Here is a 22,500-nt window from a genome sequence, read left to right as displayed (position 1 = left end):
CAAGAAACTTGACAGCGATGGCATGTTTAAGAAATCTGATCTCAATGGCGTTTTTAAGAAACTTGATCGCCATGGTGTTTTTAAGAAACTTGATCGCGATGGTGTTTTTAAGAACTTGAAAGCGATGGCATGTTAAGAAATCTGACCTCAATGGGGTTTTTAAGAAACTTGATCGCGATGGCGTTTTTAAGAACTTGATAGCGATGGCATGTTTAAGAAATCTGACCTCAATGGCGATTTTAAGAACTTGATCGAGATGTAATATATCAAACACGAGACACAGTGTTTCATCACATATCAAACACCGAGAAGAGAGTTGAAAATACGACGGGTAGCGGAGTTTTTTTTGACGAACTTGGAGGTTTTTGATATTGTGATGACACTGTGACGAGTGTTTGATATAACTTCTCAAACAAACCGATTTTGAAGGAGAAATTAAGGATGCAAAAACGAGAAGTTTTTCATCAGATATCCAAACACGTCACGGTGCATGATTTCCTTTGTCTTTGGCTTTTGAATTATTAATGAGTTTAAGAAGGCATGTTTAAGGAACCTGATCTCAATGGCGTTTTTAAGAGACTTGATCGCCATGGTGTTTTTAAGAAACTTGATCGCCATGTTGTTTTTAAAGAACTTGATCGCGATGGTGTTTTTAAGAACTTGATAGCGATGGCATGTTTAGAAATCTGACCTCAATGGGGTTTTTAAGGTGGCCGAATACGTACAGGTTTTTAGTGTACAGATGTTAAAAGACGTTATTTGGAAACTATGTATTTCTGGACGCCCAAAAATGACATGGTGTTAAACCAACTAAGAAAGAATGTATTTCCGTACGTCTTGTTGAGCTAAGTACCGTTTCCATGGCAACGCAGCGAATTATTAAACGTCCATAAATAGTAGGTTTCCTTTATTTTTAGAAAATGTACTCATTAGATTTTTTCCATTTTTTGTATCCAGAACAACTCACAAAACACTGACACAGTTGCACTATTTTCATGTAATTTTGACAGAGAGATCTCCTGCAAATATTGATTTTGCATTTTAATGTTTTGTGAAGATAACCTCTGTTAGATTTAGGTTTCTCTTTGTAGGCGAGTTACGCTTTTAGGGAACTATTTTCATGCGAAATTTCAGGAAATTCTAATGAGCGGTTCCTTAGAAAACAATTAATTTCCACGAAAAAAAGCAGTCGCAATTTTTTGGTCAAATGCGCATGCGTGGTTTTATTTGGGTTTTAGCGATGACATGTTTAAAAAATCTGATCTCAATGGCGTTTTTAAGGAACTTGATCGCGATGGTAGGTTTAAGAAACCTGATCTAAATGGCGTTTTTAAAACTTGATCGCGATGGCAAGTTTAAGAAACCTGAACTAAATGGCTATTTTAAGGACTTGATCGCATTAGCATTTTTTAAAAACTTTGATACGGAGGCGCGTTTAACAAATCTGATCGCGACGGCGTTTTTAAGGACGGTGCCTATTAATACCGAAGTATTTTTGCGCGGTTTATTTCTATGCGGGAAAAGCAGATCTTAGCAAGGCCTATTGGAATCCAAAAAGAAAATTGAGGGTCACCATGCATTTTTCAGAGATAATTAAGCATTAGTATCTCTAAAAAACGCCAAAATATAAAGCAATGTATGGGATTTTTTCCTAAATTGAAGCCTAATTATCTCTGAAAAATGCACGGTTACCCCCAAATTTCTTTTGAGATACCAAAAGCATTTGCTAAGTTCTGCTTTCTCCGTATAGTTTTAAACTGCGCAAAAATATTCATGTATTAGTAGGCACTACCTATAGGAAACCCGAGTATCTCGCGATGCGCAGAACGCGTGCGCAGTAACAATAGTAGGCACCGTCCTTAATTGACTCTTTCGCAGTGGTGTTATTTAAGTCCTTGCTCTCGACGTTCACCAAAACCCTTTGACCACTCCAAAAAAACTGGAAGACGGCGATAGTTAGTTACCGTTGTCAATCGTGTTCCAGTTAATTATTTTAAGTCGTTGACCTTTTGTACTAAATGTTTGTCATAGTTTTTCTATGTTCTAATTATTCGCGCACTGGATATGAAGTGATGAATAAACAATAAGGAACCAACTAGGCGCTTTGTTATCACAAAAATGCTATTTCCCACTTTGCTGAACATGCATCGGACGTGTTAGTCCAATTGACACGATTTCCATATTGTAAGATTGCAGCACAACATGAGCCAACGAAAAGTTGGCTAGTAACCGCCTAGCGTTTATGTAAAATGTTTCAGAAGCAAGAGCCACCTTCAAACACGAGATTCAATCACAGATTTCCCTGATCAGTCACTTTTTAATAAGAGGAAGTAGCTGTACACGTGCTAGCGGTTTTTGAGAAACCTGACTCCGATGGCCTTCAATAACTCGATTGCAAAGGGAGTCTTTAAGTATTTGAATCCGATGACTATTATATGGCAAGTGATGCCAATGAATAACCTTGAAGATAATAGTGCTATCTTGATTCGGTCCTGTTTCTTAACTAATTAAAATGCTAGACACACTTTCGCTAGAAAATTGTATTCTTTAGGGGATAATTAATTTTAACATCCACTTATATATTTAAAATGGTCCGCGCCGAAGTAAATGAAAGTCACTGGTCACTACTAAGTCTTGTACGTAACACCACATTTATAATGAATTTTTTTCTTCTGATTAAGGAATAAACACTTGTAGATGGAGCCCCAATTCTATTAGTCGTCCACTCCCCTTCCCTTTGATTGGGAGTAAACGTGATTCCAAAGGAGGTAATAGGGCCACAGAGTATTGCTTTGTACAAAAACAAAACATAAACTATTATTCTGCGGGATATTCTAGTTATTTATATGCAAATAAAAATTGTTTTTCAGGAAGATTTGGATGAAACTGAGAGGGACAGCCCTGAATATGAGCAGGTACTAAATAATCTTTTGTCTAAATCAATAAAAAGTGACATCATATAACTTTAAAAGGAGACCAGTATAACAAGCTACAGAGATTTTGTGTAAAATTTATTTACATGTACTCTATTTACACATAGAGAAATTATTTTTTAAGAGAAGAGTATATGAAATGAAAAAAAAAATCAAATAAGGAGATGAGACTTGGGGATGTGTTGTATACAGCATGCAATACTCACCTTTAAACGATCTTATTTTTTCATTAATACGGTACACTCAAATGGTATTGAGGTGAACTTGTTGCTTGAATGTAAGCTGATAATTGGTGGGAATATTTTTCAGGTGCGACAGAAGAGACTCCTTGCTATCCAAAAGCAGGTCAGTAATTTGAAAGAAACATACAATCAACACAAAGAATAATCTAAGAAGTGACTGGCCTTCTGACATTCCTTGCATTGTCAGACCAACCATTTCACAAAGTATTCTCAGGATATCTTAAAAACTGTAAGAATAGCAAGTTCTCCCACTAGTCTTTAGTTAACGTTTAAGCTGTCGAAAAGTGTGGTTAGGATAGCCAGCTAGCCATCAGGCCACGTTACAGTGAGTTTTCTTCCAAAATGCAAAAGGAATTGTTATGTTGACGTGCTTTAGTGATAGCATGAGAACTGTTTTAAGATGTTAGAACTCCATATTTTTGTACTGTAGTGTTGTATACGTAATGAGTTTCTTTGAGGTTTGTTTTTTAATTCCTTTTAGGGAGAAACCTCTAAACGGCCCCGACTGGGCAATGATGACAATGACGACCAAGACAACAGCGGAGCTGTAAGTATCAACATGTGCATCACTTACTATGGGTTTTTCTGTTTTTTTTTTTTCTTTTTTTTTAATGCGCAGTACTGTTCTGTTCTCCGTGAATAAGGCCTTAGCAACAAGGATCCTGCCATTAAACGAGCATTGATTTCGCAAAACCTATGGAGGGGAATATTGGACAAAAATGTGATTGGATCGTACCGTATTGCTTTGTATTCGGTGATGCTATGAATCTACCAGTACGGTACTATGTCGTACCCGGTAGGATATTATATCGAAACAGCGATGGTATTATATCGTACCCAGTAACACAATCAATCCTTCGACATGCTATTATATCGTACCCGGTGATGATATGTCGTACCCAGTGATGCTATATCGTACCCTTATGTCGTACCCGGTGATGCTATATCGTACCCTTATGTCGTACGCGGTGATGCAATGTCGTACCCGGTGATGCAATGTCGTACTCGGTGATGCAATGTCGTACCCGGTGATGCCATATCGTATACGTCCGGATGCCGGCGAACAGCATTGTCAGCGGGGTTTTTTTACGAGAAAAGGCGGGAAGTTGACATCACGTGATATGACTTGCGCTTCGCGTCGTCTGCTCCTCCATAGCTAGCTTTGTCAGAGCTTTTGAAAAATGTCGGAGCAAACATCTGAGGAAAATGTTCTCACCAGAACGATGGAAATTTTGCGAAATGCCAGGAATACATTACAGCAACTAGAAAACTCGGTGACTGGATCCACCAGCGGCGAACATGAACAATATTTTATAAATAGTGACAGGACTGCGCGACTCTCACGTGCTTGCTTTAGCCGTTTTTAGAGTTTTCAGTGAGTTTTGCTCTCACTAGTATATCCTTGAGAGACGTACCTCTTTTGTATGAAATTAGAGGAGGTTCCTTGTAAATTTCTCTAAGCAATGGTTGTCGTTCTCTTAAATGCCAGTTTTCCATTAGTATTTGTTTCAAGTTAGTAACTGATGGGTGGTATTCTTGGTTTTCACGTGACGGCACCAAATTCTCAAAACTGGGAGGCCTACAAAATTTTTACCTTCATTCAAGGAAAGATTACCTAAAAATATGTCTGTTCACAATTTCTTAGCTCGATGTCGTGCTTCCTTTTGAAAATAGAACAGTTTCAATTTCCGAGTTTCTGTCGTGCGTGACATCAGGAGGACGGCCGTGACAGAGCTTTTCCGTCTCTTAAAAACGACCGGCGTCGGGTGATTTTCAGCATTCTAAACAATTTAAGTTTGAGGAGAAATATTAATCTAAACATTCGAAAATTCACAAGGGTAAACAAACATCTTTTCTGGCAAAAGTGAACTCCAGATGTTTTTTCTTATTTCCGGCCGCCATGTTTGTGCCCCTCAGAGGGACACAAACATGGCGTCTCCATGAATTTATGTGGAACATTTTGTCAAATAACTTGAGTATGGAATGCCGCACAGACCTGACACTTGGACAGATGCCTTATTTATTTATCCTCTATACCATGTCAATTTCTTGACTTCATTCATGGAATGGTTTCGATTTTCTTTTCAATGGCGTGACAGTGAAAACCGAGAATTGCGTGACAAAAGGCAAGATTCTCTTGTTTGTGCGAGGTTTTTGTTGAAGGGCCTGTTTTCTATTCCCAAAAATCACTTCTGAGAGAGTTCTCTGCACTAGATTTTTTTGGATAGCCCCTCTCGATAAGTCGTGATTCGAAATGTTTGATTTTTTCTTCAAATGTTTCTTTTGTTGAGCTTGTTCGGAGAAGTCTGAGGGCCTCTCCTATGAAACCTCTTTTTACTCCTGGTGGGTGACACAAGGAGAAATGTGTGTACAGTAATGTCTCAGTAGCTTGGTAGTGATTGCGTACATCGAGCACTGATTCAGTAATGAATCTGTTGCCGTCAAGCAAATTCCTAAGAACTGAGTCTTCTAAAGTTCCCCCTAACCTCAACAGCAGAGCACAAACCCAGTCAATCTTGTATCTTGCAAAGTCGATGTTAACGTTGTTGCTATACAGTGGAACCTCGATTTAACGAACCTCTATTTAACGAAGTCCTCCATATAACGAACGATATTCTATGTCCCGGCCAAAGTTAGAGTAAAATGTATGGAATAGAACCTCGATATAACGAATTACTACGTCAACGCGCGACAGAAGATAAACGCTGAACAGATCAACACTCTGAAAGCGTCGTTTTTTTGTAAACAAAAGCTGCGCGTCTGCTCAAAAGTGAAAATAATTGCAACTGAAAGCCACCATGCTCAATGAATTGCATCTCAAAACGCGGCACTTCTGGGTGACGAAAATTGCATTGAATTGCGTGACAGAAGTCACCTGTGTTGAAAATCAATCATTAACTATGACCTCGATATAACGAACATTTTGGTGGTTTCCCCTCAAGTTCGTTATGTCGAGGTTTTCGATATAACGAACCCTCAATTTAACGAACAAATTTGGCCGGTCCCCAGCGACTTCGTTAAATCGAGGTTCCATAGCCTGCGTAGCAGTCGTTTCCAATTCCTTCAAGCCAAGCGGGGTAAGCGCGCGAGGGCATTGGGCAAAAAGGAGCAAAAAGGTAGGAGCGGGGAGGAGGGGCCCCTCCCCTCCGCTCCTACCTTTTTGCTCCTTTTTGCCCAATGCCCTCGCGCGCTTACCCCGCTTGGCCTGAAGGAAACGGAAACGACTGCTACGCAGGCTAGAGGTTCCACTGTACTCTGTACTTTCTAACTTATTTATAACATCACTTAACACTGCTCTGATGTTTACGCTAACCAGCTGAAAGGGTGACTGATGTTGACCTTCCATATTTTGGTGATAAATCAAAATTTGCTTGTTCTACCGACTTCTCGGCAAAATTAAAAAAAAAAAATGGCCGCCTACGAAAATATAATGTGATCTTTCTAAGCAAAATAAACCCGTAATGTTTGCCGGCATCTACGATGGGGCATCATTACTGGATACGACATTGAATCACCGGGTACGACATTGCATCACCGCGTACGACATAAGGGTACGATATAGCATCACCGGGTACGACATTGCATCACCGGGTACGACATAAGGGTACGATATAGCATCACTGGGTACGACATATCATCATCGGGTGCGATATAATAGCATGTCGAAGGATTGATTGTGTTACTGGGTACGATATAATACCATCGCTGTTTCGATATAATATCCTACCGGGTACGACATAGTACCGTACTGGTAGATTCATAGCATCACCGAAGACAAAGCAATACGGTACGATCCAATCACATTTTTGTCCAACATTCCCCTCCATAAAAACCAACTAGTGGGCAAGGAGGGCTTAAATTCGGTGCAAAAGTCCAAATTAGTTGAAAAACAATTTGATTGTACATTTGTTCATGTAAGTAAAATAAGGATGAAATACCCAACACGAAAACAACAATAGACTCATGCCGTATGTTCTCTCTCTCTTTTTTTTTTTACTTCATAGGTGACATTCAACAACCAAGAAACATAATTATTTTTATTACAACGCATTACGCCTTTTGCTGTTCATTTGTGTAAATAATTTTTTTTCATCTAGAACACTTACCAAAGGCATCGTAAAGCTCGGTTTATCGTTACTCGAAAAACCAGGCTCTGTTTCCATTGTATTTTGTTTGGCTTTCCTTAGATGTTCACTTTCTTTTTTGAAGATTGTGCGATTCGATCGAGATCCACTGTTTATGTACCAGTAATAAATACCCAATTGGAAATGCTACAAAATAGTCTAACTTTTACTATTCTCGTTCCCATATGACAGACTCCTGTGCATCATCCGTATTGATTAGTTATTAACTTAGAATTAAAGTTTACGGTAACCCAGGGTTTGGGTGTGAAAAACGCCCAGATTATTAGAAGCACAAAGATGCTTAAATCATCTCACCCGATAAGATTTTTGTGACGGTATTTCCAATATTTAATTGTAACTTTCCTAGAACAGATAACAATGTCCACTTATTTTTCTGAAAAGAAGAGAAAATCAACTTTCATGCTTTTTGATGGGTTGACATTTGAATCTAAATTAGGCATTTTTAAAAGAAACACTATTGATTACTTTGTTTTATTTACTATTTATTAATGTAATAATGGGTTAGTATTAAGAAATAAAACTTAACAAAACCTACATGAAAGATATGGTAATTGTGTGCTATGGGGGCAGACGACTTCACGGGTTCGTAAATCGAGAAATCTTAAAGCGTAAGGACCCTTAATCTGACGATTTAAAAGTCGATTTTCGTAACGAAAACGTGTTCCGAAAGAACAGTTTTCGTATGGAATTAGCAAAAGCGTTCGTAAGGTTTAGCGTTCTTACGATCAATTTGATAAGAAATCTTAGAAACGGCGTTAAAGACTTAAGAGCGCCTTTTTTTCATGACCGAGTGAGTGATGGCACAGGGTTCAAAAATTGACTACCCTCATATTTTGCTCAGACAGACTCTATGATGAGTTAATAACCGTGGTGTATTTCTTATGTTCAGCTCTGCTTTTGTTTTCCAGAAAATTACCAATAACTGTAACGGGCGCCGACCGTCACAAAATGGCGGAAATTAGTGCGGCGAGTGACAACACAAGAACTTCGCTCGTGTAAAGGGCAAAAGGAAGTACGGTTTTTTCAAATTGGTATATTTGTGTAAGAGTCATTGGCAAATGATTCAAGTCTAAAACCAGGATTGTTTACTTAACTGGGAATGCACGGCACGACTTTGAAAATCACCGATATTTCATTGTTTAAAAATCTCATTTTGGAGCAGTTTTTCAATAAACATTTTTCCCATGCGGTATAACTCAGAAGCGCTTGAGATTAAGGTTGTGATTAGTGGAAATAGTCCTCTTTTCAAGGATATAAAAATTAGTCTGGGGCTTTTAACTTCTGCACGAAAAAACCATGCTCTATGTCGAGAAAATCACAAACTCCACTTGTCAACAAACACAAATAATCGAATTAGTCTCTGTTATCGAAGCCAATATTCCAAGCAAATCTTAGTGATTAGCACCTATTTGATTAGAAGGTCAACATTACAAGTTTACCTTGCTAAAACAGTGGCTGTAGATTGGTTTTCATTCCTACTTTCTCTTCAAAATTACCATCTTCCCTCTGACAGCGAGTTTACGAAATCAACAACTATCTGAACGATACCTGGGTGGCTCTTGTACAAACATCGGCGCTATTCTTCGCAGTTTCAAATACACCATATCTGCTACCTTTCTCTAACGTACAACTGAGCTTGTTTCATCGTAAAAAAATGACCATTGAGCGAGATTTTCGATTACTGAGCGACACTGTCGTTTTGACTTCTTCAATCCATGCATATCATTTGTATGTCACGCAATGACATATCACACTCCTTACAAGGAAGGCTTGGTTACCAATATTCCTTCAGGTGTTACACAAGTTGTGCGGATAAGGAAATAATTTTGGTTTGTTAAAAAAGACACTGTGATCTAAAACTCTTAAAACAAATGGAAAAAACGCCAAAAAGAACGAGATAGGTTAAGGAAGAAAGAACCACCGACCGACAGACAAGCAGCCCGAACGATAGAAAGAAAAAAAGAAAGAAAGAAAACGAACTTGTAAGCAAACAAAGGAAGAAATGAAGGAAATAAACAAATGTAAAATTTAGAAGAAGGAAAGTAGTAATAAAATAATGGGAAGGGAAAAGCGGGAGCGCTCAAAACTAAAGACAACCAAATTTAATAAGGTGAACCAATCCTAATGATATAATGACCATCGCGTCATTCAAAATTTTTAAACAAACAGATGATCACGCAGCCACGTTGTCCTTCCGGATAACACATGAAATGGATATCAATTGCTCTTTTCAGAGGTTAGCTGGGGGACAGTGCTCCCAAGATAAACAAAGACGAGCAAAAGAAAAAAAGTGCCCTTATCCTCCCGTTGCTTTCATGTGGAAAAAGCATCTCAGCACACACACAGTCTGTCGGCGTAAGTAATGTTGAGCCGGAGATCAACTTAAGTTTTGCACGGGCTTCAATTTTCACTGCACCTTGTGACATTTCGGGCATGACCATCTGTCCAGTTCATCCCTCCTCTTTGGCCATTGGGTGGTGGAGAGGTTCCCAACGATACCTTATCGAGCTACGCCAAAGGGAAGTCACGCAAGGCTGACCGCGGTATTAACAAGGCGCTCTCGGAGACTATCTAAGACGTACCAGAGCCAACAGGTACAAATTTTCCCGTAAGGCAACGTAGTTTTGCTAATTCATGTTAAGGGAAGGTCAATATGAAATTTAAAAGTTGTGCCCTATTTTCAAACTGAGCGAAAAGCCGTAAGTCGGAAAAAAATTAACATATACTTGCAACAAGAAGCTCGCATTTTTAATAACTAGCCCTTTTTTGATGTGCGATAATTTAATTATAATGTTTATCACGAACTTAAATTTTTTCCGTGAATGAAACCAACATGCTCATTTTCCTGGAAATCCAACTATAAATGTAACGCTTATGCTTTTATTATTATTATTATTATTATTATTATTATTACTATTATTAGTATTATTATTATTATTATTATTATTATTATTATTATTATTATTACTACTACTACTATTATTATTATTATTATTATTATTATTATTATTATTATTATTATTATTATTATTATTATTATGGATACTTTTTATAGCTGTAGCTACTAATCTGTGAAGAACTCCGTTAAGTTCTCTCAAATAAACTGAACTCTGACAGTTACACAATTTTATAGTCTCATTATATTCCCTCAGACGCCCTTCAGACTAATCGCTGGTACTGAGAGTGGTCATATCCAGGGCTCATTACAGTGGTTATTTTACATCTCCAAATTGGAGACGGGGCCGCCATAAAAATTTCAACGTGGCCATCCGAACCAATTGAGGGTCTAACCTTCTTCTCTAAATATTTCTGACCATGAGTATGGGTGCGGCCGTGGTTAGAACCCTGCGGTGCTTAATATTATTCTAGAAACTTTTTGTTTTTTTTATTTTCAGGAGCACAGTTATCCTAATAATTATCGTTGCTTTGGGTAGGTATATGTCGTGACTGTAAATTGCAATTAATCCGGATTCATCGGCCATATGGAACTGTGTAGCTCAAGCTAAGCCTAGCTGATGTTACAAAGGGCATTGAAAATGTTGTCCTTCTAAAGGACATTTGTTTGTCTTTTAGCATGTGACTGACACACCAGTTCATCGCAAACAGCCTTACATGAAAACGATTCAGTCACTTTGTCTAGGCTGCATCTGCCAGCAATAAGATTCGTTTTCCGGGCTCTTATCAGCTTTTTGCTTTAAGTATGTTCTTCATTGGCCTTACAAGCTGAGTGCTAAAAGCATTGGTGGCATTTATACCACTGTTACGCTAACCTTCAGGCGACACTTACACCACTGGCCCGTGTTACACTACCCGCCTTGAATAGGTTTCGCTAAACGCGGGTAGTGTACATCTGAATAATGTAAAATATGATTTTAATAAATGGTTGATTTATTTGAGCGTAGCTTACATAAAGCGCGAACTTTCCTATCGTAAAGAAGTTATTGTAATTGCCTTTAAATGCGGTTCTCTTTTTGTTGTTTTAGTCTCGTCGATAAAGTCAGGCAAGGCCGGGCTATTAAGCTGGACATGGTGTGCCCATTTGACACCAGCCCCCCTAGTGGTACCGTTCTGTCCACTGCACCTGCACGATGTACAAAGCATCTGCTTGTAAAACATTTGTACTAAAAAATCCCATCCTAAAAGATAAAAAGCTGGTAACAGATTTAGTACCATGTCAGCTAGGGGATTTTAAGCTTGGAGTCGGACGCAGACAAACTGCCGCGTAAAAACTATAATCTGGTTGTTAATTTTGTTGGGTGTCCTGCGCGCTCGGTCTCATTGCGTGACAAACATGATGTCTCACAGTCTACAGACGATTCCTCTTGTACGCGTCTTCGGGCTGCAAAATTTCTTCTTCTGCGACTATAGATAATCGCATCATCGTTCTTAATCGTACAATTGAGCTACCTTATTTGCTATAGCTGTGTGGAGACTCAAATATGGTTGAATCTGTCAGGAACTGTAATGTTTCATGCAGGAGTTATACGTACGGTTGTTGATTACTTGTGCTTTGGTAAACATGGTCGAAGGGAAGATAACAATTTTGAAGGGAGAGTGGCGATGAAAAGCAATCTACAGCTACAAGTTTTGCAAGGTAAACTTGTAATGTTGACTTTCAAATCAAATACGGTGCTAAGCACTAAGATTTGCTTGGAATATTGGCTTCGATAACAGACTCTAATTCGATTATTTGTGTTTGTTGACAAGTGGAGTTTGTGATTTTTCTCGACATTGAGCGTGTTTTTTGCGTGCAGAAGTTAAGAGCCCCAGACTAATTTTTACATCCTTGAAAAGAAGACTATTTCCACTAATCACAGCCTTAATTTCAAGCGCTTCTGAGTCATACCGCATGGGAAAAACGTTTATTGAAAAACTGCTCCAAAATGAGATTTTTAAACAATTAAATATTGGTGATTTTTAAACTCTTGCCGTGCATTCCCACTTAGGTAAACAATCCTGGTTTTAGACTTGAATCATTCGCCAATGTCTCTTACACAAATATACCAATTTGAAAAAACCGTACTTCCTTTTGCCCTTTACACGAGCGAAGTTCTTGTGTTGTCACTCGACGCACTAATTTCCGCCATTTTATGACTGTCGGCGCCCGTTACAGTTTTTGAGAATTTTCTTGAAAATACAGCCAGCTTTGAACAAAAAAAATATATCACGTTTGTTGGCTTATCATAGGGTATCTCTGAGCGAAATATGAAGATTTTGAATTTTACTGATATCACGCGGTCTTCACAGACATTCTCTCTTAAAGACGCCGTTTATGGATGATCGCCGTTTATTAGGAGTCTTATAATCGAATCACCGCTGATAAGGAGTCACAATCGCTGTTTGTAAAGAGTCTTATTAGCAGTCTTATAATCGCCGCTTATAAGGAGTATTATAATCGCCGTTTATAAAGCGTCTTATATCGCCGTTTGTAAGATGTCTTATAATCGCTGTTTATAAGGAGTCTTCAAATCGCGGTTTGTAAGGAGTCTTATAAACGCGGTTTATAAGGAGTCTTATAATCCCTGTTCATAAGGCGTCTTAAAATCGCCGTTTTTAAGGAGTCTTATAATCACGGTTTGTAAGGCGTCTTACAATCGCGGTTTATAAGGAGTGTTATAATCGCGGTTTGTGAGATGTCTTATAATCGCAGTTTATAAGGAGTCTTAAAATCGCGGTTTGTAAGGCGTCTTTTAATCGCGGTTTATAAGGAGTCTTATAATCCCTGTTCATAAGGCGTCTTAAAATCGCCGTTTTTAAGGAGTCTTATAATCGCGGTTTGTAAGGCGTCTTAAAATCGCGGTTTATAAGGAGTCTTATAATCGCGGTTTGTAAGGAGTTTTATAATCGCCGTTTAGAAGGAGTTTTATAATCGCCGTTAATAAGGTGTCTTAAAATCGCGGTTTGTAAGAAGTCTTATAATCCCTGCTCATAAGGCGTCTTATAATCGCGGTTTGTAAGGAGTCTTATAATCCCTGTTCATAAGCTGTCTTATAATCGTCGTTTATAAGGCGTCTTAAAATCGCGGTTTATAAGGAGTCAATAGCAGTTTATGAGGCGTCTTAAAATCGCGGTTTATAAGGAGTCTTATAATTCCTGTCCATAAGGCCTCTTATAAGCGCCGTTTATAAGGCGTCTTAAAATCGCGGTTTATAAGGAGTCTTACATTCGCGGTTTGTAAGGAGTCTTATAATCCCTGTTCATAAGGCGTCTTCTAATCACCATTTATAAGGCGTCTTAAAATCGCGGTTTGTAAGGAGTCTTACATTCGCGCTCTGTAAGTAGTCTTACAATCCCTGTTCATAAGGCGTCTTGTAATCGCGGTTTGTAAGGAGTCTTATAATCCCTGTTCATAAGGCGCCTTATAATCACGGTTTGTAAGGAGTCTTGTAATCCCTGTTCATAAGGCGTCTTATAAGCGCCGTTTATAAGGCGTCTTAAAATCGCGGTTTATAAGGAGTCTTACATTCGCGGTTTGTAAGGAGTCTTATCAGTCCCTGTTCATAAGGCGCTTTATAATCGCGGTTTGTAAGGCGTCTTAAAATCGCGGTTTATAAGGAGTCTTATAATCGCGGTTTGTAAGGAGTCTTGAAATCGCGGTTTATAAGGAGTCTTATAATCGCGGTTTGTAATATGTCTTTTAATCCCCGTTTCTAAGGCGTCTTATAATCGCCATTTGTAATATGTCTTATAATCGCCGTTATATAAGGCGTCTTATAATCGCTGCTTCTGAAAAGTCTTTTAATCAAGGACTCTTACAAATCACGTTTATAAGGAATGTTGGAAGTCGCAAACTTATGTAAGGGCTTTTTTCAGTTATGTATTTATATAGGGTGGTCTGTTGGCACTGAGTTATATACGGTGGTCTTTGGTTATATTACTAGTCCTTGTTATATAAGGGTCAGTGCCCAGCTACTGATAATGATCCGCACATTCTTCCGAAACGCCAACAGACGCAATGCAACGGAACTATCTGAACAATATATGGACCCTGACGGGCGCAAACAAAACATTTCTTATTAAATGGAAAGTACTCAAAAAGTTCAAACCCAATAATAACATAGAAGCCTGAGCAAACGCAATGAATTACCAAGTCCAAGCGCCCACAGAAATAGATATGTACTCAAAACCTCTCGAAAAACGTAAAGTAACCGTCTATATCAAGGCACGTGAATTGTATCACGCCACGAGCATTAGCATTTTATCGCCCAGTAAACACTTGTTTTAAATCACCCGTTCGAATGATTTCATAAATCCATGCTCTCGTATAAATAGATACGTACCAAAAACCCCTTGTATAACGTAACGTAACCGTTTGTATCATGGCACGTCAACTCTCTCACGGCACGTAGAATTGTATTTTATCGCCTAGCAGGTGCTTGCTTTTAAAGGGGAAGTATGATGGGTTTTTTTTTTACGTCTTTTGTTAAAAATGGTGAAATAAGACCTTCACTTTGCTACAAAATAATTCTAGAACAACGAGAGGAGAGAAATCAACTCAATTCCTGACAGGAACAACTCGTACTCTGTTCTAGCGCATTTTGGAAACAGAAATACGAAAACTTGATAAACAATAGTCTAAAATTTTTCAAGTTTCAATCCATTCTGACCTACTCTGTCTCTGGCCAGAGGCACTAATCGACAGTTTTATTGCACTGGGGTGATAATTTATAACAAAACTTGACAATTATTTTCTGTTTTTGTTGTCAGACGAGCATTTTTGGATTTTGAAATGACATCAAATTTTCGTGATACTTCCCCTTTAAATCACTACTTTTTTTTTATTACCTTATATACTTAACGGTCATTCGTCGAAGTTGCGTGATGAGTGTGGTCAGCTCCTGACCATATACGAAACAGAGCTGTAGCAATAAAACGATGAATCACTTCTGAAGCCTGAACTATGTTTTCATGGGTGCATATCTCCGTCTATTCCTATCGATTTTGGGGAGTTTGCGATGCTGGAAGCTATCACTGCTATAAGATCGTAGGCTCACGCACCACGCAGTCAAATATGGCCCGAGTATAAGCTGAAAACAGCTTCTTGTTATTATTATTATTATTATTATTATGATTATTATTATTATTATTGTTATTATTATTTTATTATTTTATTATTATTATTATTATTATTATTATTATTATTATTACCATTTCATGGATCAGAAGCCGAATTTCATTCGCACTGTTAAGATCTGCACTCGTCTGTATTAGAGGTTCTAGGACATTACGAAGAAGCCAACGTGACATCAAGAACGCGGACATGCGGACATTGACATTGACACTGCAGAAGAAGTCATTTGAGAGATGCGAATTTTTTTTTTTAATCAAGTGGAGCTGATTTTAAAACGACTTTTTTGTTTTTAACTTTATGACATCTGTTTTTTTCTTTTTCTTTACAAAAACATTATGCTTGAAAGTAGTCTCGTTTTTTTTCGAAGTCGAATATTTTAAAAAAATATATTACTGAAATTGTGCTTGAAAATAGTCTATCGCAATAAATAATAAATAGGTTTTTAATAGCTCTTTTTTTATTATTATTATTATTATTATCATTATCATTATCATTATCATTATCATTATCATTATCATTATCATTATCATTATCATTATCATTATCATTATCATCATTATCATTATCATTATCATTATAATGTTCCTGAAAAGTCATGTCCTTACCTTTCTCATGATAATCATAAAATCGCTTGTAAAATGTGCATTTTACATGGAAAACCCCTAATTTTTCACAAAGCAAACTTCTGGTGCCAATGTCATTTGTGCTAAAAGAACAGCAACGTTGCCTTAACTGCCACCGAGAAATGGCGTATTGAAATTTCCAAAAGGTAAGGAAATGACGAAAATTGGGGAATCTAGGAAGAAAAATTGCTAGAACTTTGCAAATTTGCCTAACAGATGATAAAGTCATTCCCCACAGCTTCATTTGTTTTCCCCACGTTATCATCCATGTTTCTGAAAAGCGACCTTTTGACGAAAAAAAAATCTAGTGCAAGTATAGTGTCTAGTACAGGTTTTTTAAGTCAACCTCAAGACAGAATTGCCATTTTTGAGTTAAATGTCTCTAGAAGGGCTAAAAATAGATGATAATGCCTGGTCTTTTGTGACATAATAGCTATCAATGTATGCTACATTTCGTGAGGTTATCAAATAAATGGCACGAGTATTATAGAAGTAATGAAAGTCTTAAGACCAAATGTTCAATAGGTAAGGAAATGACAGTTTCTAGAATATCGTTTTCTTCTTCAAAATGAACCGCAGATTGGATGATAAAAAAGTCCCGATTGTTTTCTAGAAAGGTTAGGACGAATGAAAGTGCCAGCTAAGAAATAAGCACTTTCGAACGTTTTACAAATTTTTGACAATTTTTTTCTTGTTTTTAAAGGTAAGGAAATGACAGTTTTATTCTAAATTCAAGGAACTTTACATTCGTGTATCTTTTTCTTATTAAGCACTCAACTGCTCGGACCTACCTATTAATGTAAGACTTGTTCTTGCCTATTAATACTACATTCGTTGACACATAAGACTTAATTGTCATTAGTGCAATCCTCTCGCATTGCAAAGCACTATAGGTGTTCAATTTTCAACCAAAAATAACTCACAAGTACAAATCCCTCCACTGTGCTGGATTTAAATCATATAAATTTCACCATAGTAGGTGCTGAAAGCCAGACATACACAATTAAAGGCCATGCAAAGAAATCGAGCATTTGTCACAAACGAATGGCTTCACAACGAGGGAAAGGTAACTGTGTTTTCTGTAAAAATTGTAAGGAAATGACAATTACTGTGTTGGTTGATATCTTGGCCCTGTGAAAGAGAACTTTGAGTTGACATCCATAATAATCATTCACGGAGGGAGACGCAAGCTTTGCCTCTATGTCGTGGCTTCTTTTTAATTTCTGATCTTTTTACAAAAGAAATTGGTCTCAATTTAAGTAAGGAAATGACAGTTTTTAGAATATCACGGACAGGAAGATTTTACTTTTTTTGAAAAGTCCTGTTTTTTATGTTTACTGGAATGATGTAAACGTAATTACTATGCTTCTCTGAAAAAAATCCTTCCAAGCAATTGCGGAGCTAGAATTTTGTAAAAATTGTGAAAATTTGGTTACCATGGCAACGTTAAATGTCAAGGTCATTCACCGACCATACTAATTTGTTCCCAGGCAAGTTTCAAAAATAGTTACTGAGTTTGGTGGTGTTTGCTTGCATATTAAAAGTAAAAAAGGTTATAAAGGTTCAAAGTCAAAGCGAGCAGAATCCCCCTCCCCCCCCTCGATCTAGAAAGGGTTAACAGGTGCCTAGAATAGAAACCACAGTAGGATGCCAGTTTTGAGTACTGGGGCTCGCCCCTATGTGTTTTAATGAGAACAATGGTACCGGTGTACACATAACACAAACATAAAAAAATCTCTTTGACCTAAAGATGGAGACATGAAATCTAAATGAAACTGACATCTATTCAACGGGTAAGAATACATTTTCAGAAAAAAAAGCTTTTTCATATCACAAAGTTTAAACTTCACAAAAATGATCAAACTTCAAAGTTGGCTCATTTTTGACCAAAAACCCCTGAACCTACCCCTTGGAAAAAAGTCAATTTTTTAACTCAATACGAATATTCCTTTTGGACACAAGAAAAATATTCTTTTAAAAGCTTCCAATGGAATCAGTGTGTCCGAAAACGTCCCCTAAGAATGTTTTAGGCCTCCCAAGGGACCAGCGACAAAAAAGTAGCCCATTCTCCGTCAGTTTGCTATCTTCTTGCTCTTCTTGGTCTTCGGTTGGATTCTTACATTCCTTGACCAACTTCGAAAAGCTCTCCAAGGAACAGAAGTAGAGCCTGATGGTGGTTCCTTTGAGGTTTTTTTTTTCTTAGTCTTGGTCTGGCTCAGTTGTCCCGAATGTCAAAGGACTTGTCCCGCGCTAGACAATCCAAACCTGTTCCATGTGAGTCCAACTCTCGGAGTATAATATGGACGTGCCTCGTGTTGTTAAGTGCTTGTGCGGCAGGTGTGTCCCTACCCGCAATATGACGCTGGAACCTATAGAATTCGAACTGGCCTAAGGATTTCTTTCGAAGACTGTGGTGCATTTCAGCTTGTTGGTAATAGCTAGTCCTCCCATTTAGCGTCACTTTTTCGGCTTGTTACTACTTCTCCAACGCCCTCAGAATCTGAGCCGAATGTTGACATGCCGTCTACGTCTTTTTGACCCTTTTCGAAAAACGCTTCCTGAGCAGGGTCGTATTCAGGGTCGTCTTCGGAACTCTTTGACTCAGATTCCTAATTCTCAGAACAGTCGGTAGATTCTGTTTCCGTACCAAAATTGCTGTCTTTGTCGCTCTTTTTCTTTCTTTTCTTTGGTGAGCGCAGTAACATCAGTTTGCAACCTCTCTGCCTTTCTCTTTTTACCAAATTTACTATTATCAGTTTCAGTAAAACAAAACCCTTCACTGAGAACTGGGGTATAGAAACTTATGTATCCAATCTTGCAAGGTGTTCAACTGCCCGAGTGTTCGATTTCAACTGCGACAACTGCTCATCTCGGCTTTACTAAATTATTTCATCCTTTTGGAGGACAATTAAGTATTCACCTCAGATTGCCCTTTATAACAATTATTTGAATGCACGGAAAAAGCCATTTAACTATCATGTTCGTATACCGGAGTAGTTTTAACTTTAATTTGTTGATTTCATTTAAGCACAGCGTTGCAATTATTATATAGTTGTAGTGTGTAAAATATAATCACATCCAACGTATTTTACTATTAGTCTATATTTATTGCCAGGACCTATAATGATATCAGTTCTTACTTTTGTCAGAAAAAATGAACAAAAAAACCTATTGTAAATAAAGGCATCTAACTGGATGAAGGCTGACCAATCGTTGATTTGAGACGGGCCATAATTTAAACAACAAGCACTGAATGAAGACAATTTTAGTCATAAATTACTGCAAACAGGTAAGTCGTCGAAAGTAGTGTCTTTGTTAATGATTCCCCATAAAGAAGAGAAAATGTCCCTGTAAGAAAATGACAATGTAAGAAAAATGCAATTTGTGGTAGGGACATTACATTGTCATTTCCTTACTTGTAAGGAAATGACAAAATTGAGGTAAGGAAATGACACTATTTTGTAAGGAAATGACATTGTCATTTCCTTACTGTAAGGAAATGACAATTTTTTGGTAAGGAAATGACATTGTCATTTTCTTACTGTAAGGAAATGACACTTTTTTGTAAGGAAATGACAAAAAGTAAGGAAATGACAGTAAGGAAATGACGGAGGAACATCATCATTATCATTATCATTATCATTATCATTATCGTTATCGTTATCGTTATCATTATCATTATCATTATCATTATCATTATTATTATTATTATTATTATTATTATTATTATTATTATTATTATCATCATCATCTCAGATTGAATCTACAAGTAGGTGCGAACCTCTTGTACTTCTTCCATGATTTTCCACAGGGCTGCCTTTTCACGATTGTCATAATAGGATCTAGACAGAAAATGTGAGATCAAATCAACTGAAAAACTAAGGCATTTAATTATTATATATCTACAGGGACCTATCTGCTGACAACCAGAGAGCATGAAAACAATTGATAAGCTTGTTTTGGTTTTATTTATCTGGTCGAAGCTTTGTGAATCGATCAAACGTGGACTCCTAATTTTAGGATATAGTATTCAGAACAAGCTGAAAGTCAGGCTCTAACTTTTTTCCTCTATTAACGAGCAAGCAATTCTCTTAAATATAACACAAATGAAATAAATATCTGAATAACTTAAAGATGAAAAAAAAAAAACCGGCAAATTGTGTTAGCTTTTTCTGCTGTCACAGTTCATAGCATCAATGCACAAACTCGTAATAAACCTTCTTTGTATGCGTTATATCAATAGCATTCTAAAGTATGTAATGTCAGTCAAGCTAGTTTGTAAAGTCTAGAGATAAAAGCTGCCTCACACATTAGTTGTGTACTAGCCAAATTTTAAAATTAAGAAAACACTTAATGCCTTTCTGTACATTTATCAAAGGCAGAAAGTAAAGTAACTTCCGGACTAATGACTATGTCATTAGATGGCAGATCACGGCTCCAAAGGGTTGCTCCACAATCATTTCTCATGAAATTGGCAAGTCAATTTGATAGAGAAAGCCAATGATTGAAATCTCGTATCAATGCAGATAAACGTATGTCGTATTTGACTAACTCTCTAAGTGTTTCTTTACTTAGTGGAATGGTAATTAGTGTTTTCTTACTTGGACTCAACAAAGGCAGTTGAGAGGCAAAGAACAAGGACAATGACAGCAATGGCTTGTTTCATCTTAAGCAATGAATCCTATGGAAAAAGTGGGAAGCAAAGGCGGAAAAAGATCTTGGATTAGGTGTGTGATGCTTAAAATCTATGTTTCCTTCATTAGGGAAGTATAGTTTCAGCTTCTAGTTTTATATGGATGCTGTAGGACTGAGCTGCAGGCAGTATGCAGGAGACTCGTGGGGACTAGAACAATGGCATTAAACCAGGTTAATGGAATTTCAATGTCGATGAGTGTTGTATGTGTGAAAGCAATGGGATGTTTTATTTTAACCTGTTGCCTATAAATGAACAAACGTTTATCCAAAGATAGCTTTGTGGTAACTATCCTATTACTTTCCTTTTAGAAATATACGCACAATCTTAAACCAGCCATTGTAGGTTAAGGTAACACCAGTACTCCGTATCTCGTGTATTCTCGATCCTTACAGGCAGCCGCTCTTAAGTATTTTAAAATAATTGTTAAAAAATTTAACATGAAAAATTTACAGCTTTCAAGATTAATTATATATATTGATGGATGAATGGATGGATGGATGGGTGGATGGATGGATGGATGGATTGATGGATGGATGAGCGAGTGAGTGAGTAAGTGAGTGAGTGAGTGAGTGAGTGAGTGAGTGAGTGAGTGAGTGAGTGAGTGAGTGAGTGAGTGAGTGAGTGAGTGAATGAATGAATGAATAAATGGATGAATGAAGGAAGGAATGAATGAATGAATGAATGAATGAATGAATGAATGAATGAATGAATGAATGAATGAATGAATGAATGAATGAATGAATGAATGAATGAATGAATGAATGAATGAATGAATGAATGAATGGAGTGTAAAATTGAGCAAACTGTCACCCAAAGACAAAGCTCTCATCTACAACAACTAATGCTCACAATCGAATACTTTTGGAGATCGCAGCTGTCTACATTGAACCCACATGGCCTGAACAAAAGACGCCGAAATTTAGAGTGATTAGTCAATTGCCTTGTAATTTTGCTGTTTGCACGTGACTTCCCTATTTATGTACTAGAATAAATAAACGTGGCTTTGTTTTTATCTTCGCTTGCCTTTTATACTTAACGAGAACGACTATACGTCCCTTTCTTAGACAACATGCACCTAAAATTGATATAGCGTATAACTGATTATGTTTTACAATAATAAATGTGCAAGACTTGCCAGGGTGCCACTCTCGTTTCTCAAAATTGCCCCAACACCTTAGTTCGCCCAGACCAGTTTCATATAAAAGGGGAAACTTTTGAAAGAACAATTTAAGGAATTTGACTTGCTGGTTGACTTCTGAGCAAGTGTTTAGAATCCTTTTAAACCAAGCTAAATCAGGGCGTAACATTGAATGTTTGGTTTTATCAACAAGGGCCCAGTTGCTCGAAGCATGGTTAGCGCTAACCTGGGTTAAAAACCATAACAACCTACCGGTTTTAATAACTTTTAACCAATGGTTAGCGCTAACCATGCTTCGAGCAACTCAGCCAAGGTTGACAAGGTAACTTGGTCACCGTGAAGAGATCACAGTGCTGGCGTTTCGAATGCTGACGCCATTCGTCAGAGAATGAAGAAACACACCCTCTACAGTTTTCAACTACACAGATGCTCAATTCCAGTTTTAGTTCTGTCTTTAGCATGTTCATTCATTTAGGGACTTTGTGTGGTACCTGCATGTAATATCTAGGCAATAGCTTTGAAAACGATGTCTGTTGCAGAAAGAGGATATTAATTGTCTTCTTTTCGAGAAAACAGGTAAACTAACAGTAAAATGTCCATCGAGCTAGAAGGTTTTTTCTTTGAACACTTTAACTTGAGAAAGGCTTTACAA

General features: G+C 37.5%; 2 long non-coding RNA genes across 2 annotated transcripts in view; one reads left to right on the top strand and one right to left on the bottom strand.

Annotated features, from left to right (window-relative positions):
* Window positions 1-7,975, top strand: part of LOC146450505 (uncharacterized) — a 9,613-nt gene extending 1,638 nt beyond the window's left edge. Inside the window, exons 2-5 of the long non-coding RNA XR_014860299.1 lie at window positions 2,871-2,915; window positions 3,243-3,278; window positions 3,657-3,722; window positions 7,180-7,975. This is a non-coding gene — a long non-coding RNA (uncharacterized LOC146450505). The remainder of the gene's footprint in view (window positions 1-2,870; window positions 2,916-3,242; window positions 3,279-3,656; window positions 3,723-7,179) is intronic.
* An 11,806-nt stretch (window positions 7,976-19,781) lies between these two features.
* Window positions 19,782-22,500, bottom strand: part of LOC146450504 (uncharacterized) — a 2,829-nt gene continuing 110 nt past the window's right edge. The window contains exons 2-3 of the long non-coding RNA XR_014860300.1: window positions 20,616-20,695; window positions 19,782-19,856 (exon numbers count right to left, since the gene is read on the bottom strand). This is a non-coding gene — a long non-coding RNA (uncharacterized LOC146450504). The remainder of the gene's footprint in view (window positions 19,857-20,615; window positions 20,696-22,500) is intronic.

Source organism: Pavona decussata, unplaced genomic scaffold (genome assembly GCF_977016875.1).
Source record: "Pavona decussata unplaced genomic scaffold, jaPavDecu1.1 SCAFFOLD_455, whole genome shotgun sequence".
Taxonomy (NCBI): domain Eukaryota; kingdom Metazoa; phylum Cnidaria; class Anthozoa; order Scleractinia; family Agariciidae; genus Pavona; species Pavona decussata.
Note: the sequence above shows the minus strand (reverse complement) of the source record. Positions and strands in the feature narration are given on the sequence as shown.